Source organism: Muntiacus reevesi, chromosome 6 (genome assembly GCF_963930625.1).
Source record: "Muntiacus reevesi chromosome 6, mMunRee1.1, whole genome shotgun sequence".
Classification (NCBI taxonomy): Eukaryota; Metazoa; Chordata; class Mammalia; order Artiodactyla; family Cervidae; genus Muntiacus; species Muntiacus reevesi.
Genome location: NC_089254.1, coordinates 31,657,420 through 31,676,444, shown reverse-complemented (window position 1 = coordinate 31,676,444; position 19,025 = coordinate 31,657,420).

The following is a 19,025-nucleotide window of genomic DNA, read 5'->3' as shown; positions in this document are numbered from 1 at the left end:
CACACAGAGTTGGACATGACTGAAGTGACTTAGCAGCAGCAGCAGCAGTACAAAATAAAAAATTTTTAAACAAAAAAAAATGTTTTCATTTAAAAAATAACATTTCCCTTCAGTATTACAATGATATTTAAAACATTGAAAGCAATATTATAGATTTAAATTTAAGTTAATTACAAAGCCACAGTCATCAAGACAGTATGGTACTGGCACAAAGACAGAAATATAGATCAATGGAACAAAATAGAAAGCCCAGAGATAAATCCACGTACCTATGGACACCTTATCTTCGACAAAGGAGGCAAGAATATACAATGGAAAAAAGACAACCTCTTTAACAAGTGGTGCTGGGAAAACTGGTCAACCACTTATAAAAGAATGAAACCAGAACACTTTCTAACACCATACGCATAAAATAAACTCAAAATGGATTAAAGATCTAAATGTAAGACCAGAAACTATAAATCCTAGAGACGAACATAGGCAAAACACTCTCCGACATAAATCACAGCAGGATCCTCTATGACCCACCTCCCAGAATATTGGAAATAAAAGCAAAAATAAACAAATGGGACCTAATGAAACTTAAAAGCTTTTGCACAACAAAGGAAACTATAAGTAAGGTGAAAAGACAGCCTTCAGAATGGGAGAAAATAACAGCAAATGAAGAAACAAAGGATTAATCTCAAAAATATACAAGCAACTCCTGAAGCTCAATTCCAGAAAAATAAATGACCCAATCAAAAAGTGGGAAAAAGATCTAAACAGATATTTCTCCAAAGAAGACATACAGATGACTAACAAACACATGAAAAGATGCTCAACATCACTCATTATCAGAGAAATGCAAATCAAAACCTCAATGAGGTACCATTACACACCAATCAGGATGGCTGCTATCCAAAAGTCTACAAGCAATAAATGCTGGAGAGGGTGTGGAGAAAAGAGAACTCCCTTACACTGTTGGTGGGAATGCAAACTAGTACAGCCACTATGGAGAACAGTGTGGAGATTCCTTAAAAAACTGGAAATAGAACTGCCATATGACCCAGTAATCCCACTCCTGGGCATATACACCGAGAAAACCAGATCTGAAAGAGACACATGTACCCCAATGTTCATCGCAGCACTGTTTATAATAGTCAGGACATGGAAGCAACCTAGATGCCCATCAGCAGACGAATGGATAAGAAAGCTATGGTACATATATACAATGGAATATTACTCAGCCATTAAAAAGAATACATTTGAATCAGTTCTAATGAGATGGATAAAACTGGAGCCCATTATACGGAGTGAAGTAAGCCAGAAAGATAAAGACCAATACTGTATACTAACGCATATATATGGAATTTAGAAAGATGGTAATGATAACACTATATGCAAGACAGAAAAAGAGACACAGATGTATAGAACAGACTTTTGGACTCTATGAGGGAAGGCGAGGGTGGGATGATCTGAGAGAACAGCATTGAAACATGCATATTATCAAGTGTGAAACAGATCGCCAGGCCAGGTTGGAAGCATGAGACAAATGCTCGGGGCTGGTGCACTGGGATGACCCAGAGGGATGGGATGGGGAGAGAGGCGGGAGGGGGGTTCAGGATGGGGAACACATGTAAATCCATGGCTGATTCATGTCAGTGTATGGCAAAAACCACTACAATATTGTAAAGTAATTAGCCTCCAACTAATAAAAATAATTGGAAAAATAAATAAAACCTATCCTGTTCATCCCCCCCCCCAGAAAAAAAAAATAAATAAAAGCAAATGCATAGAGGGAAAAAAAAAAGTTAATTTAGGCATCTGAATGCTACCACATATGACTGTAATGTTATTCACAAAGATAATGACCACTAAGAAGCATAGGAATTGCAGCTTGTTTCTTTTGACACTGCCTTTTAGAAAACACCCAGATTTCAATATGTCAAAACATGAAAAATATGTAACTCAGATAATTGAGGAAAAACAATAGCTATGCTAGTTTTTGAGTCTGTGGTACAAATTGTGCCCATGTTTCAAAGCAGTGCAAAACTGAAAACTTTCAACAGTATTTTCCTGTCCTCCATTCCCCATTTACAACCTACAACAGAAGATGAAGATGTTTGATTAGGAAATAATAAAGGTCAGACATCTGTCTAATAGTATGAAATGCTTTGTTCAAGATACTTTGCATTTTTCAACTGATTACCAAATTTCTTCACATAATCTTGTAAACCTTTTGTCCTGTCTCAATTAGCTTTATTTTAAATGTATCTGTAGAGCTATTATCCCTTTGAGAGATACAAAAGGTCACTTTCTTTTTTTAAAACACAGAATTATTCAACAGAACTTAATAACTACACTGCTAATGTAATTCTTACTATACCTCTGAGATGAAATGCTCCTTGAGATAGATTCAGACCAAGTTTCATTTGTAATGTTAATGTATTTTGCCTGAGAAAGCCTCAGCTGTGACACTTCCCCACATGCTGGCCAAATCCTAATGAGGTTTTGGTACTACAGTGAAGAAAGACATATATTTTCACTTTTTGTCTCGGTTCAGAATTTAAAATTACATTAGCCATTTGCAGTATGCCTATTAGTGTTCCTTTGATAATTTTCTGATCCTTAGCATTTATAAAGTAGACCTTGAATTTTGATACTACAAATCCTGATTGACAGTTAATGATTCTTTTCCTTATTAATAAAATGGAGTGGCCTGAGAAATTGATAGAGATGCTCTGTTAAACTAACATCATAACCTAAAAAGTAAGATAAAATAAGCAAAACTGAGCAGGAACTAGCTCAGTTCTTCCTCTTCAAAATGAGGGGGGACATTTGTTTCTAAATACCGTGTCCTCAGTGTTACAAGTCAGACGAATGTTACTCATGGAAGAAAAACCAAGATGTGGTTTCAAAGCTATTCAGAAAATAAATTTTTTTTTCTGAGCAATGGAAGAAAGTACTTATATAAACCACATTAAGCCATTGTCAGAAATCAAGATTATTCATATCAGACACCCTGAATAAACACCAACATTTTTACTTGTTTCACACCCCCATTCTTCATCTCATTCTAGTTTACCCCTGTTTATAATTGCTAGAGTTTAGCTAATTCTTTGTATTTAGATATTTTATTTACTTGACAGGGCCAGGTCTAGCTGTGGCACATGGGATCTTCAATCTTTATGCAGCATGTGAAATCTTTGTTGTGGCACATTGGATCCAGCTCCCTGCCTAGGGGTCGGACCCAGCTCCGATGCATTGGGAGCACAGAGTCTTATCCACTAGACCATCAGAGAAGTCCTGAATTTAGCTAAGTCTTGATTCTACTATTAGCCCCGCATAAACGACACATTTTAAACTGTATAAAATTGAGAAGTTAATACATCTATTAATGACTCTCGGTCCCCCACTAGTTTAAGATCAAATGACAGGGCTTAGAATTTATAGCCCTTCTTGTTCTGGCCTCAGCCTAACTTTCAATCCTTGTCATTAACCATTTCCTTAGAACTGCTTATGATCCAATCACTTATGAGATAACATACAATTATCTCAGCTGCTCCATGATTTTTTATCTCTACACCTTTGTTCACACTCTTTGGTCATTTATCTGAAATGAATGTCCAGGTATTTCCCCCTGTCTATCCTACAAAGTAAGCTAAAATATCACTTTTTAGATAATGATTTGTTTTAGTTCCCCAGTTGGGTATGAGCATTTAGTTTATATGATCTTTATTGAATTTATTATTTACACCTATAAATGATCAAATGATCTTTGAAATCCAAGGACCTTTCAATATACTTTCTGGCAGCTTCTGCAGTGTAACATAGCACCTCACATTCCAGAGTTCTCAGTAAATATGTATAACAGCGTGAATAAATGAATAAATGTCTAGTCTCTGGTCTTATATTTATGCTATCTATTATTCATAAAGCAACCTCTCAATTTTTTTTATACCAATCTAAACTTATTATAGGAATAAATTATTTTCAAGGACTAGGAAAAAAATCCATTTTCAGTAATGTGACCCATGACACCATGCCATTAAAATAATTAAAATAATGAAAAATATTTTTAAGTATATCTCATATAAGCAAGAAAATAAGGCCCCTCAGAGACCAAAAACTAAGTAAATACAGGAATCCAAAGAAGTAAGCTGAACTTTGACTCTGGCTTTTACTTCGAGGACATTTGCCCATGGAGGTGAATTTGGGTCTCTGTATTCATAGGTTACAAGGAGATAAATCCTGGGAGCTACCTGACCAAGATGAGCAATCTGATAGGAGATGCCTTAATAAATCAGGTACCTCACAGGCCTAAACTTTCCCGGTATATGTGAACTAGAAATAAATCCAGAGGACAGCAAGGAAAATGGCCTATTATAAAATGTGTCATTGGGTAGAAGCAAACACTAAATCGCCGCCTTGGAATACCTACCCACAAGCTGGCCCTCACTTGAACTGGTAGCTGAATCTCATACCATCTGGGTACATCCAAAAAATCCTCAGGCAAAAAAATTAAAGTGTTTCCATGTTGGTAAAGTTACCCAAAATTTGGCAGAAGCAAAAGCAAGTAGTCACTGGAGATATAAATTGCAAATACAGGGCTTAAAAAATTCAAAAGATAAAATTCACAAACATACGAACTTATAGTTTAAAAACTCACACAGGGCTTCCCTGGCGGCTCACCAGTGAAGAATTCACCTACCAATGTGGGAGACACAGGTTCGATCCTGGTCTGGGAAGATCCCACATGCCACGGGGCAACTAGGTCCATGTGCCACTACTGAGGCTCTGCTCTCGAGCCTGAAAGCTGCAACTACTGAGACCACATACTGCAACCACTGAGGCCTGAGCGCCCCAGACTCTGCTCCACAAGAGAAGCCACTGCAATGAGAAGCTTGTGCACCACAGCTAGAGTAGCCTCTGCTTGCTACAACTGTAGAAAGCTTGCATACAGCAACAATGACCCAGAACAGCCAAAAACAAATAAATAAATAAAACAATTAAATTTTTTAAAACTCATACAGCGTATCAGGAAACAAGCCACCTAGAGTCAGTGGTAATAGAAACAACAGATAGCAAAGTCAGATATGTGAAGATTTCAGATATCGGATTTAGAAGACAGGGACGAAATATTAAACTTATCTATTTTAAAAATTAAAAGGAAAATGAAAATGTAAAAGAAAAATAATAATGAATGTTTTAAAAAGACAAAACTAGTTTTAGAGAGAGAGAAAGAAGGAAGGAAGGAGGAAGAGAAGGATAGAGGAAAGGAAAGAGGAGAAAAGGAAGGAGAGAAGGATTAAAGGAAAGAAAGAAAAGGGGTGGGAACTACATTGAACATTTAGAAATTAAAGCTACTAAAGGGGAATAAAAAGACTCAGTAGACTCTCCTTTCCCCTTCTATTTCCCTTTCTCTTGCCCCAGCCCAATAATTCAGCCTTGATTTTTTTTTAAATTATCAAATTGTCTTAACCTAATTAAGAGTATTTATAAAAACTACCAGTAAATGTCATACTCAATGATAAAAAATTTTCCTTTCCTGATCAGGATAATGACTAGAATGTCCAATTTTTCAGCTTTTTACTGGAATTTCTAGCCAATACCAAAAGGAAATAAACAATAGACAGAATATAGGGGAAGAAATTAAAATATCATTAGTGTCACAAGATATGAGTGTTATGAAAATTCAACAGAACTGCAGATATTTTCTAGAATAAGAAGAGTTTATTAAATTTGCAGGGTAAAATCTATTTATACATCAATAATACAGAACTGAAAAATATTTTTGAAACCAAAATAAAAATTTATAGAATACTCAGAAATAGACTTAATAAAAATATGCAAATCATTATGGACAAAAATATAAAGCTATGCTGAAGAACAGTAAAGACCTGAATAAATCAAGAGATATATCATTCCCATGAAATAAAAGAGTAATATCATATAGATGTGAAGAAGGAAATGGCAACCCACTCCAGTATTCTTGCCTGGAGAATTCCATGCACAGAGGAACCCGGCGGGCTACAGTCCATGGGGTCACAAAAGAGTCAGACTGAGTGGACTAAACAACAAACAACAATCATATAGATGACAACTCTGTAATTGTTATGTAAATTCAATGCAGTGCCACTAAAAATCCCGTCAGATGTGTGTGTGTACAGATTAACATGCTGAGGCTAAAATTTGTAGTGAGATTTAAGGATCAAAAAATTGTCAAGCTACTGTTTCAACTGAGGAAGAAAAAAAAAGTTTGGAAAACTTGCCTTACTAGAATATCAAGATTTTCAATACAATTATAGATATTTAAATCAGATGTTGTTTACACAGATTGACAATTAGAGAAATTAAGTAGAGTAAAGAGCTTAGAAATAGACATATATTTATCAGTTGATATATGACCAAGGTGGTTTTAAAAGTTCATGGAGGAGAAATTGACTTTTCAAGGCAGTTCTGGGATAGTTGAGTATCCATAAGGGGAAAAGATGATATTATAGCCTTACCCGATAGCATAAATATTCAGTTTTATTTGGATTAAATATCTACATGTGACTGTTAAAAATATAATTAAAATACAATATAGGAAAATATAATTATGACCTCACAGCACAGAAAAATTTCTTAAAATGTGCAACATAAAGGAAATGATTGATAGAATTTACAGAAAAATAAAGAACTTTTGTTTCTCAAAAGATACCATAAAATGATTAAAAACAAAGGAGCACAAAGAGAAGAAGATATTCCTGGCAGAAGGATTTATATCTAGAATATATAAAGAATTCTTATGAAACAAAAAGAATGCAGAATCCAACCAGTTTATTAAAAGTATCCTTCCAACAGATTTAACCTGTCTACAAAAACTTCCTAAATCTCTACCTCAGTGACCCCTAGCCATATTAATTTTGGTAAATTTAACATTGAAGTAATCTTGTTTTTCCTAAAACTAGAGTCATCCAAGTTCAAAACTTGTAGTCACACTTAACATTTACCTGACTTTGCTTTCCATATTCAATTATTTATTAAATACAGTCAGTTCTTTTTCTGCAAGTTTTCTCACATTTTTGTCCTTTTCACCACCTAGTCATCTTCATCTTCATGAATCAGAACCTCATTTTCTTGACTTGTGGTAAATTCCTAACTGGTTTCCCTGCCTCATATTTCTCTTTTACAATTTTCCTGGCTGTTTCTCAACAGACTTAGATTCATCCACCTAAACCACACTTTATTTTTCAACGAAAACACATTTAATCACAACCATATAACAAAATGTTGTTGAATCTGATCTAAGAACAGGGAGTGGCTTTTTTATTACACAAGTCAAGAAATCTGTTATATGACAGCATTAGCACCTCAATTTGGTAGAGAATGTCAGAATTCTAAGTGGTTAACCATTTGGAAAAAATAAATTATACTCCTAAAGCACACTATATATATCAAGAAAATCATGTATTGAAAAATAAAACATTTTTGAAGAAAATGAAAGAGACTACCAATAAAACCTTAGGATAGAAAGGGCTTCTTAACTGACACAATAAGTACAAATTATACGAGAAACAATGATAAACACAAAAGAAAGTGAAGTCACTCAGTCATGGCTGACTCTTTGTGACCCCGTGGATTGTAGCCTACCATGCTTCTCCGTCCATGGGATTCTCCAGGCAAGAGTACTGGAGTGGGGTGCCATTTCCTTCTCCAGGGGATCTTTCCGACCCAGGGATCGAACCTGGATCTCCTGCATTGTAGGCAGATGCTTTTACCGTCTGAGCCACCAGGGAAGATAAACACAACTACGTCAGAATTTAATACTTGTGTGTACCCAGAAAAATTATTTTAAAAAATGAAAAAGATAAATCATAAATTGAAAGATCTGCATCACAAACTACTGTCAGATGATTAGTATCCAGAAGATATGTTTCAAAAACACACATGTTCAAATCAATGATTAAAAGACAACCCAATGGAAAATAGGCAAAGATCTTCAGACCAAATAGAAACAAGAAGGACCAAAAACATAAGAAACCGTGTTTAATCTCATTAGTACTTGAGATATACAAATTAAAACTACACTGAGTTACCAGATTAGCAGGAGTTGAATAAAAGTGACAATAATAAGGTAACTGTGGAACAACTAAAACTTTTACATGACTCTTGGCAGTGTTCTGATACAACACTCACTCTTGAAAAACATTATGACATTATCTGATAAAGTTGGTGCAACTTTATTATCCTATACAGTTGACCCAGCAAATATACTCCTAAGAATATGTCTCCCCTACAGCGACACATGCACACATGCTCCAGAATACTTGCAAAAATAATGTTCACACCAGCATTTACTTGCGACAGCAAAAGCCCAGAAACAACCCTGCTGCTGCTGCTAAGTCACTTCAGTCGTGTCCGACTCTATGTGGCCCCATAGACGGCAGCCCACCAGGCTCCGCTGTCCCTGGGATTCTCCAGGCAAGAACAATGGAGTGGAGAAACAACCCTAGTGTCTGTCAAAACTACAAGTGAAAAGTGAAGTCACTCAGTCATGTCTGACTCTTTGCAATCCCATGGACTGTAGCCTACCAGGCTCCTCGGTCCATGGGATTTTCCAGGCAAGAGTACTAGAGTGGGTTGCCATTTCCTTCTCCAGGGGATCTTCCCAACCCCGGGATCGAACCTGAGTCTCCCGCATTGCAGGCAGATGCATTACTGTCTGAACCACTCCATCAAAAATACAAGGAATAAATAAATTATGGTATATACACACAAAGGAATTTCACATATGACAGTAAAACTTAAAGAAGTACACCTACACCTATACAGTATGGATGAATCCCAATGACATAACATTAAATAAAAAAGCAAGCTATGGAAAATGCTTATAATATGATTCCATTCATATAAAGCATAAAAGTATGTACTACCTACTGGGATTTTTTTTCATTTATCAATATTGTTCATTCTTCACAATCAGAAGCAAGCAATCTATTTTGCTAAACTGTGAAAATAATTTCACTATATATTACTTTCTTGGGAGTCAACCAAAGAGTGTCCTGTCCATCAGTCTTTTTCCAGAAACTGATGAGATGTAAATCAGAAAGGAAGAAAAACAGAATGAGAGCATTGAATGGTAGAGAGGTAACTATATTTTCTGTGATCAAAATCAGTAAATATCCATATTTTTCTTCTTTTTTTTAAGTTATTTATTTATTTTAATTGGAGGTCAATTACTTTAAAATACTGTAGTGGTTTTTGTCATACATTGACATGAATCAGCCATGGGTGTACAGGTATTACATATCCATCTTTCGCCTTTCTTCTTTCTTTGTTTTACTTTTTCTGTGGCATTCCAGTAACTAATCTTTTACTCTACTTGACATGGCTCAATAAAATGCACAAAATATCGGTCAGAGATTATAATAATCAGTTATATTCATGTCACTATTACAAAGCAAGGCAAAAAAAAAAAGTTCAAAGACTTAGTTTCCAGTTCTGGTTCTCCAAAGTTAGAAATGTGTCCTTCATCAAGTCAAGCAACTTCACTGTGCTTCAGTTTTGTCTTCTGTTAAAACAGGGATAATCATGCCTGCCTCAGAGCATCCTCATGAGAATTAAAACAATAAACTTATTTTTTTTTTAATGGACCAACACATGGTAGACATTCAACCAATGTCAATTCCCTACTACCATCATTGTGCTACCTGAGCACCTGAATCACTTATAAGTACGAATAGAGGCAAGGTGGGTTGGGGTGGAGAATGAGCAAAATTGTACCTCAGGATGCAAGCAGCTGCTTAATTTGCTTTCATTCCATAATTACAAGGTCACCAAGTCTTTTGAAAATAAATGTATGTCTGTTGCAACAAAAAGAAGGTCATGGTAATTCTAACTTGTGTTTTCTTTAGCTATTAATGTCATTACATAATCAATCATTATGCTTATTTCTTTCCCCCCTTATTTTATATAACAGCCCTTGCCAATTTGATGACAATCATCATGTCCTGTCACTTGTTTCCTATTCTTTTATCTAGCTTTCTTGACCCAGATTCCAAGTGCCAGCCTTATCCTCCTTTAAGATGCCACTGACTGCTTCACATGCAGTATCTTATGTTTATGCTTCTGAAAAAAACTAACCTAACATATGCAAGTTCCTCTGACTGCTTAGGCCCACCCTCTTCAGTTACTGAACATGGAGGACTGTTTGCAATCACTACCACCAACTGTGGCATCTAAAATGAGCCCAGAATCCATGTTATCTGATACATACACCATAATTTGTATACTATTTCTAGGGGTTAAATGTGACCCTATTTCTAACAACTAACTCACAATAGAACTTCGAACTCAACCTATTACTGAATGATTTGCTTAAACAGAATAAGTCAAAAAGACTTCTTGCCTTAATTCATTCTCTATATCCACGCATGGGACTTTTGACCTTCTTACCACTTTCATGGTACCTAAACAACAATAAATATTGCTGACTGACCATTTCTTATTTAAAAATATGACAGAGACTATAGGAAGGTCACATTTCCCCACTCTTTGCATCTAAGTCAGGTCATGTAATTTTGGCCAGTGAAATATGGGTGGTCATATAACCACCCATGTAACATCCTGACCCCCATAACATCCCATGTGGCCCTCAACCCTCTTTGCTAATTAGCTGGCCAAATGGAGGGTACCCACTGAAGGAATTGGGAGCCCCTACTAGAATTACAGCCACCAGCTAAAATGGGCCTGGATCCCTGACTCAACACTGGAGAGAACCCCTGGGAGAGCCATCTGACCTGCCTTGGGCTGTGACATGATTAAGAAATAAAGCTTTTTTGTATTATGTCACTGAAACTTGGGATTTGTTCGTTATAGCAGCTAGTGTTAATTATCTTGACTAATAGCATGAACCCGACAGTGTGCATGTCAAAATAAAACACCAAACAAAGCTGTAAACTTTCCTAAAAGAAATTTGGACAATTCGGGGAAATGCAGTCTTTAGACTGTGATTGTCCTAGTCAAGACTGTATCCGTATGTTATCAGCTTTATGTAGTTGTGCTCTTCCTAAATGTTAAATAGGAAAGATATACAACTGTAAAATCAATAGATAATCTGGGAAATATTTGGCAGATATTAAACCAAATTGTTTTATTCATATTAATCCCTGGTTTTTGGTAGTTCCCAAACTTTTACGACAATAGTCAAGCCTATAAGACTCTGAGCATAGACTCTCCGACATAAATCTCAGCAAGATCCTCTATGACTCACCTCCCAGAATATTGGAAATAAAAGCAAAACTAAACAAATGGAACCTACTGAAAATTAAAAGCTTCTGCACTACAAAGGAAACTATAAGTAAGGTGAAAAGACAGCCCTCAGATTGGGAGAAAATAATAGCAAATGAAGAAACAGATAAAGGATTAATCTCAAAAATATACAAGCAACTCCTGAAGCTCAATTCCAGAAAAATAAATGACCCAATCAAAAAATGGGCCAAAGAACTGAACAGACATTTCTCCAAAGAAGACATACAGATGGCTAACAAACACATGAAAAGATGCTCCACATCACTCATTATCAGAGAAATGCAAATCAAAACCACAATGAGGTACCATTACACGCCAGTCAGGATGGCTGCTATCCAGAAGTCTACAAACAATAAATGCTGGAGAGGGTGTGGAGAAAAGGGAACCCTCTTACACTGTTGGTGGGAATGCAAACTAGTACAGCTGCTATGGAGAACAGTGTGGAGATTTCTTAAAAAACTGGAAATAGAACTGCCATATGACCCAGCAATACCACTACTGGGCATACACACCAAGGAAACCAGATCTGAAAGAGACACATGCACCCCAATGTCCATCGCAGCACTGTTTATAATAGCCAGGACATGGAAGCAACCTAGATGCCCATCAGCAGATGAATGGATAAGGAAGCTGTGGTACATATACATAGTGGAATATTACTCAGCTGTTAAAAAGAATTCATTTGAATCAGTTCTAATGAGATGGATGAAACTGGAGCCCATTATACAGAGTGAAGTAAGCCAGAAAGATAAAGAACATTACAGCATACTAACACATATATACGGAATTTAGAAAGATGGTAACGGTAACCCTATATGCAAAAAAAAAAAAAAAGAGAGACACAGAAGTAAGTACAGAACACACTTTTGAACTCTGTGGGAGAAGGTGAGGGTGGGATGTTTCGAAAGCTCAGCATGTATATTATCTATGGTGAAACAGACCACCAGCCCAGGTGGGATGCATGAGACAAGTGCTCGGGCCTGGTGCACTGGGAGGACCCAGAGGAGTCAGGTGGAGAGGGAGGTGGGAGGGGGGTCGGGACGGGGAATACGTGTAACTCTATGGCTGATTCATATCAATGTATGACAAAACCCACTGAAATGTTGTGAAGTAATTAGCCTCCAACTAATTAAAAAAAAAAAAAGACTCTGAGCATAGTTTCTTCCATATTACCCCTTCTAAAGAATACCCCTTCTACCTTTAAGACTGAGCTGGGAAACTTAATGCTTTTGGTTGAAGATGTGTATGTTGAGAGACAGTTTCCCGTTTATCTTTTGTGTTTCTTCACATCATGTAAGCAGAGGCCATGATAGCCTTTTACTCTGGATTATCTCTTCTAGGATAGCTGCAGAGAGAGTAGTCTTGAAAGATAGAGATAGTATGTCCCTTTGGAACACAAGCTTGTTTTTTTACTGTCCAGTAAAACAAAAATAATGTCTCCCTTTAGTTCAAAGTTTAAGCGGGTTTGGGTGGGTTTGGGCTTTCCTAAGCTTGAGTTCCTCGGCTGTGACATCAACCTTGTGTGTGTACAGCACCCATCTAGGGCCATCATCCTTACTCCCCAGGACTTAGGGGAACTGGGGAATGGGCACTCACATGAAGCTCATGCTGCCTCCTGTGCCATGAGTAATTCAGCCCCTAGTCTCTGACCCAGGAGTCTCCTGAGTTCTGCCAGCAACCATGAAACGGTGACAGGCTAACTTGCTAGCCAGGGTAAAATCTCAGACACCTTACGATTCATGATGACATGATGTAGGAGGATAAGTCCACTCCAAAGAGAAGCAGGATGGAGAAACCTCTCCACTCTCACAGTCCAGGGAGAGTGTGAGAAATACGAACAATGAGGAATTAGAGCAGTAACAACAAATGACTGTGCTGCCTCCCTGCCCTCTCAGAGTGGAATGCCTAGACAGAGTGGGGGAATGAGACCCAGTAGAGTATCCAGGTTGGTAAGGGGATTCCAAGAACATCCATTAGGAATCAGACGAGGCTAAGGCAAGCTTACCCAGGGTAACAGATGCTCTGGTATGGCACCCTGTTCTTCCCTTCTTCAAGACTAAGACACCATTTCCCTGGCTGGTGGGAGTATCGATGCTGACAGTTCATAGCTAAATATTTCTCAGAGAACTGTTCTCAACTCAAGACAGTCCCACTACCCAAGGGAATCCCCTCTGGGGAGCAGGAGAGCACCTTTCATCCAGGGACTGGTCAATACAGAGTTACACGTGCCTTATTTAATTCAAGACCACTCTACCATTCATTTCAGCTTCAGAGATTCTCCATAGGATGAGCTGTCTTTACTATATTCCATCATACCGTTGCTGATGTTACTGACCCTGATGCTGGCAAAGATTGCAGGCAGAAGGAGAAGGGGATGACAGAGGATGAGATAGTTGGATGGTATCACTGACTCAATGGACATGAGTTTGGGCAAACTCCAGGCGATGGTGAAGTACAGGGAAGCCTGGCGTGCTACAGTCCATGGGGTCACAAAGAGTCAGATACAACTCAGTGGTTGAACAACATCCATCACACTGTTGTCATTCCCCTCCTCCAGGAATAGTTTCCAGGGAAACTTCTCAATAAACTTCTTCATGCAATGAATCTCTGTCTCAGAGTGTCTCCTGGTAACCTTATCTACAACACATAAGCATAGCTTAGAGACTATGCCCCTAGATGGAGTGCCACATACAGCCTCATCTGGCATGGTGGGAAGAAGTGATGCAGTGATGGAGAGATGAGCCTGGAGCAGCATTCATGTCCTCCTATAGCCCACTCAAAGGATGCAAGGGGCACACAGCACTGCACTAAGAAGCATAAGATTCTGAGAACTGTAGGACCAGCAGAAGTTTGGACTGTGAGGCCACAATGTATGGAGATTGTGACTCCAGAAATACATGTCTAGGACAAGGGTCTAATGTTTGTGGGTTTTTTTCATTCAGTTGCTCATGTGTGTCCAACTCTTTGTGACCCCATGGACTATAGCAAGCCAGGCTTCCCTGTCCTTCACTATCTCCTGGAGTTTGCTCAAACTCATGTCCATTGAGTCAGTGATGCCATCCAACCATCTCGTCCTCTGTCATCCCCTTCTCCTCCTGCCTTCAAACTTTCCCAGCATCAGAGTCTTTTCAAATGAGTCAGCTCTTTGTATCAGGTGGTCAAAGTATTGGGGCTTCAGCTTCAGCATCAGTCCTTTCAATGAATATTCAGGACTGATTTCCTTTAGGATGGACTGGTTGGATCTCCTTGCAGTCCAAGGGACTCTCAAGAGTCTTCTCCAACACCACAGTTCAAAAGCATCAATTCTTAAATGCTCAGCCTTCTTTATGGTCCATACATGAAAGTGAAAGTGAAAGTGACTCAGTCATGTCCGACTCTTTTCTACCCCATGGACTATACAGTCCATGGAATTCTTCAGGCCAGAATACTGGAGTGGATAGCCTTTCCCTTCTCCAGGGGATCTTCGCAGCCCAGAGATTGATACATGACTACTAGAAAAACCATACGTCTGACTATACAGATCTTTGTCAGCAAAGTAATAATGTCTCTGCTTTTTAATATGCTATCTAGGTTGGTTATAGCTTTTCTTCCAAGGAGCAAGTGTCTTTTAAAAAATTTCATGGCTGCAGTCACCACCTGCAGTGATTTGGAGCTCAAGAAAATCGAGTCTGTCACTGTTTCCATTGTTTCCTCATCTATTTGCCACGAAGTGATGGGACTGGATGCCGTGATCTTAGTTTTTTAAATGTTGAGTTTTAAGCCAGTTTTTTCACTCTCTTCTTTCACCTTCATCAAGAAGCTCTTTAGTTCCTCTTAGCTTTCCGCCAAAAGAGTGGTGTCATCTGCATATCTGAGGTTATTTATATTTCTCCTGGCAATCTGGATTCCAGCTTGCTTCACCCAGCCTGGCATTTTGCATGATGTACTTTGTATGTAAGTTACATAAGTAGGGTGACAATATACAGCCTTGACATACTCCTTTCCCAATCTTGAACTAGTCCATTGTTCCATGTCCGGTTCTAACCAGCAGAGTGTCCAGGCTCAAGAACATTTCAATGCATACTAGTCTAGGAAGAAAACCAGAAGAGCCACTCCACAGCAGACAACCCTGTACTCTACTATGATTGTGTAGTCACAGAGCCTCATCCCTAAATACACACAGATACCATTTTGGAAAGGTAGAGGAAGAGGGGAAATAGATTTTAAATCTAAAAATCTGAGTCAGCCAGAAGAAAATACTTAAACCAGAAGATACTGTAAACTGGCAAATTTAAAGTTTACATCTCTTTCTCCCCCACTTCACCATCACTAGACATGAGAAGCCTTCATTTTACTGGTACACTGTACAGTTGGCCCTTAAACACACAGGTTTGAAATGCATAGGTCCACTTATATGGAGATTTTTTTCAGCAGTAAATACTGTAGTACTACATGAATCCAGGGTTAGTTGAATCTGCAGATGCAGAACTTGTGGATACAGAGGGCAGACTATAAGCAGATTGTTGACAGTGTGAAGGGTCGGTTCCCCTAACCCCTGTGTTGTTCAAGAGCCAACTGGATGAGAAAATTTGCAACCACTGGTAAATATAGGTCTATAGCAGTATCATTTTAAAAATTCTAGTTTTCAAATCCTAATGCTCATTAATAACGTATTACAAAGGACTAGAACCTACATGGGTGGTTTGAAAGTCCTCTGCTGCAAGAATATGAATTTTAAATTGACCAGACTACCAACTCCTTGAGTATGGCAACTGAGCTTTACTTATCTTTGAATCTCCCCAGTGGCTAGCAAAGCATATAATGAATAAACATTTCAACATAATTTACTATCAGCCTATTATGAATCATTTGGGAACCTATTGCTCCACTTTTTGTCCTTCAGTCCAACCCTTTTGATACTGTGAAAATAACCTTGGAAGGATCATTTGTTTAGCTCCTATTAAAAAATAATTTATCAGGATTAACCCAGGGCTGAGAGTAAGAAGAGAGCAGAGTTCTGGGAAAGGAGAAATAAAGCTGGAAGGAAAAAAAATTGACAGGTCAGACAAATCGAATCACCATTTTGCCTTGGGCCAGCCCTGAAAAAGAGCTTGCAAGAATAGCAATTTTACTCCTGAAATGTATTTTACACTACAACAGCTGAAGCAGTAAACTAGTATGACTGAGAAACAGCAAAAGGAAAACAGTATTTCCCAATGACTCTGCCCCACTTCAGACATTATCCATTCTTCTGAGTTAAAGTATTTATGGTTGGTAGGATTATGTACTCCACTGGAAAGATGTCCATGTCCTAAGCCCTAGAACCTGTGAACATTTGCCCTTACATGACAAATGGGACTCTGTGACTGAGATTAAGTCAAGGACCCTGACCTGGGAGACTATCCTGAATTAACCAGGGTGGCCCCAAGGTAATCATGAGGGACCTTAAACATCGTGAGAAAGACTGGACAGGCCTTGCTGGCTTTAAAGATCCAAAGGGATGCAAGAGATCCTTAGATACTAGAAAATGCGAGAAATCAGTTCTCCCGCAGGGCCTCTGGAAAAGAACACAGTCCTGCCAACATCTTGATATTTGTCTGGTGAGAACTGTTTCAGACTCCTGACCTCCAGAACTGTAAGATAATAGATGCCTTTTATGCCACTAGATTTGAGGTAATTTGTTTCAGCAGCTATACTAGGGAACCAATCTAGTGTTCACTGAAGATTTCTTTTAAAATGTAAACATAATCTTGGGGAAGAAAAGCAAGGCTAAAGCAAGAATCAAATCATTATTCAGCCAGTGTGTTTGTTTAATCACTTGAGAAGAGGTGTGTGAACTACATCTCCAGACACAGACACTGTCACTCGTTTCTCCATCAGGAAACATCCTACATGGCGTCTCTTCAGAGAACACGTCTGACTGAGCAGCTACCGTGGGTTTTTATACAGGAAACAAGAGGCTAGACGAGAGCTAGAGATACTGCAATGGAGAAGGATCCTAGGGGCTTTTTACATTTCCCTTTTCCTGAGAGATTTTTTTAGTGTGAATGGTGAAAAAGGATCACAGCAGTACATATTCATGCTGGTGGGATAATGAAAAAAATCAATCATCTCAAAACAACTTCATTTCTAGGGTGACCTCAGTAATTTAGGAAATAATGGCCTGTCTTAGATATGAGTATGTTTCTTGACTTTTGGAAAATACATGCAATCTTACATTTCACAATAAAAAAAGAGGCAGGTGACAATTAATTATTTATTGACTAAATATTCTATAAATACATTTGAAGTTAAGCTAGAAACAGTCAGAAAATAATAATGTATCAATTTTTTCTTTCTATTCATTGAGCATTTTTCAATTAAAATTAATGCTAAGAAAGAAACCAAATTAACAATGGTTGTCTGTAGGCAGTCAGTCTAGAGAGTTGTCTATTTTTCTTTCTACTTTTTAATATTTTTCCAATTTTACACAATAAATGTGTATCACTTTTAAATTTGATTAATTAGTAGGCCTTAAAAATTAATGAGAAAAGTTTTTTTAATGTTGTGAAATGTTAACAATTAAAAAAGTAAAGTCACCTCTTAATCATCAGGAGGCAACTTTGCATTGTATCAGTGATCTATAAAAGTTTTCTGAGTAATTATACCCTTAAAATATGCCTGTGAAAAGTAACCCACCCTCTTTAGGAGACAGTCATTCTGCCCTGTCTTCTGAGAAATTTACTAGTGACATAGAGACCATAGATTCTTTAAATCTACAGACATGAAAACACAATATTATTGAATTTGTACTAACAAAAAGGGGTGATCACAAACAACTTAAGCTTTATCTGCAATGTTTTCATTTTTGGAGCAGGGGTAGACAAACTTTTTCCATAAAGGGCCAGAAAATAAACGTTTTAGGCTTTGCTGGTCAGAAGGTTTCTGTTGCAACAGTGCAACTCTGCGTTTGTAGCTCAAAAGCTCAAAAACATGCACGCAGCAGAGTTACTATAATGGATTGCAATTTTAGTTTTTGCATGTTATGGGATGTCTCACAATTTTCTACCCATGAGTCAAATGTGAGGGAGAAAACAAGTATGCATGAATATAAATGTGGAAAATCAAAGTGGCCTTGAGTCTTGAAGGACACACCAAAACAATCTGATGAATTTTGGCCTAAATGAAGTTTTATAAAGGAGTCTCAGAGCAAAAGTAGTAGATGTGGTTTCTTGTTCTACATCTACTCCCAACAAACTTAAATTTAGAGGGCCCTCAGTGTTTTCCTATGTAAAGTGTGTCAAAGCAATCAGATTCCCTCATTCCTAGGCTGCAGAGAACCACCATCACAGTCACACAGTTATTTTTATGGATGCTGGAGCTCCTCTCACTAATGTATTTCTCAATGTCTCAGTGAAGGGAATGATTGCTGGGCCTTCTCTAACGTTACAGTGGAGGGAGTGGGGCAGTGTGAGACTGCGTATAATTAGTCCACTCCAAATTCCCACCTCCCTTAACTTTTGAATTCCTTCCTCAACATTACACCTGGAAATCCTGGCATCTCATCCTCAATGAATGTAGACCACCAGTGAGCCCAACTTTAATTCAATTAATCAAGCAAATGGTTACAGCCACTTTCAGCCACTTGAACCAGTATATTAAATCCAAACTCTCTGTGAACGCGTATCAATAAAAAAATTTAGCCTAATCCAATGTTATAATCCATCTATCTTAATCTAACAAGTAGAAAATCCATTCCCACATAAATTCACCAAGTTCCTGCCAACATATAA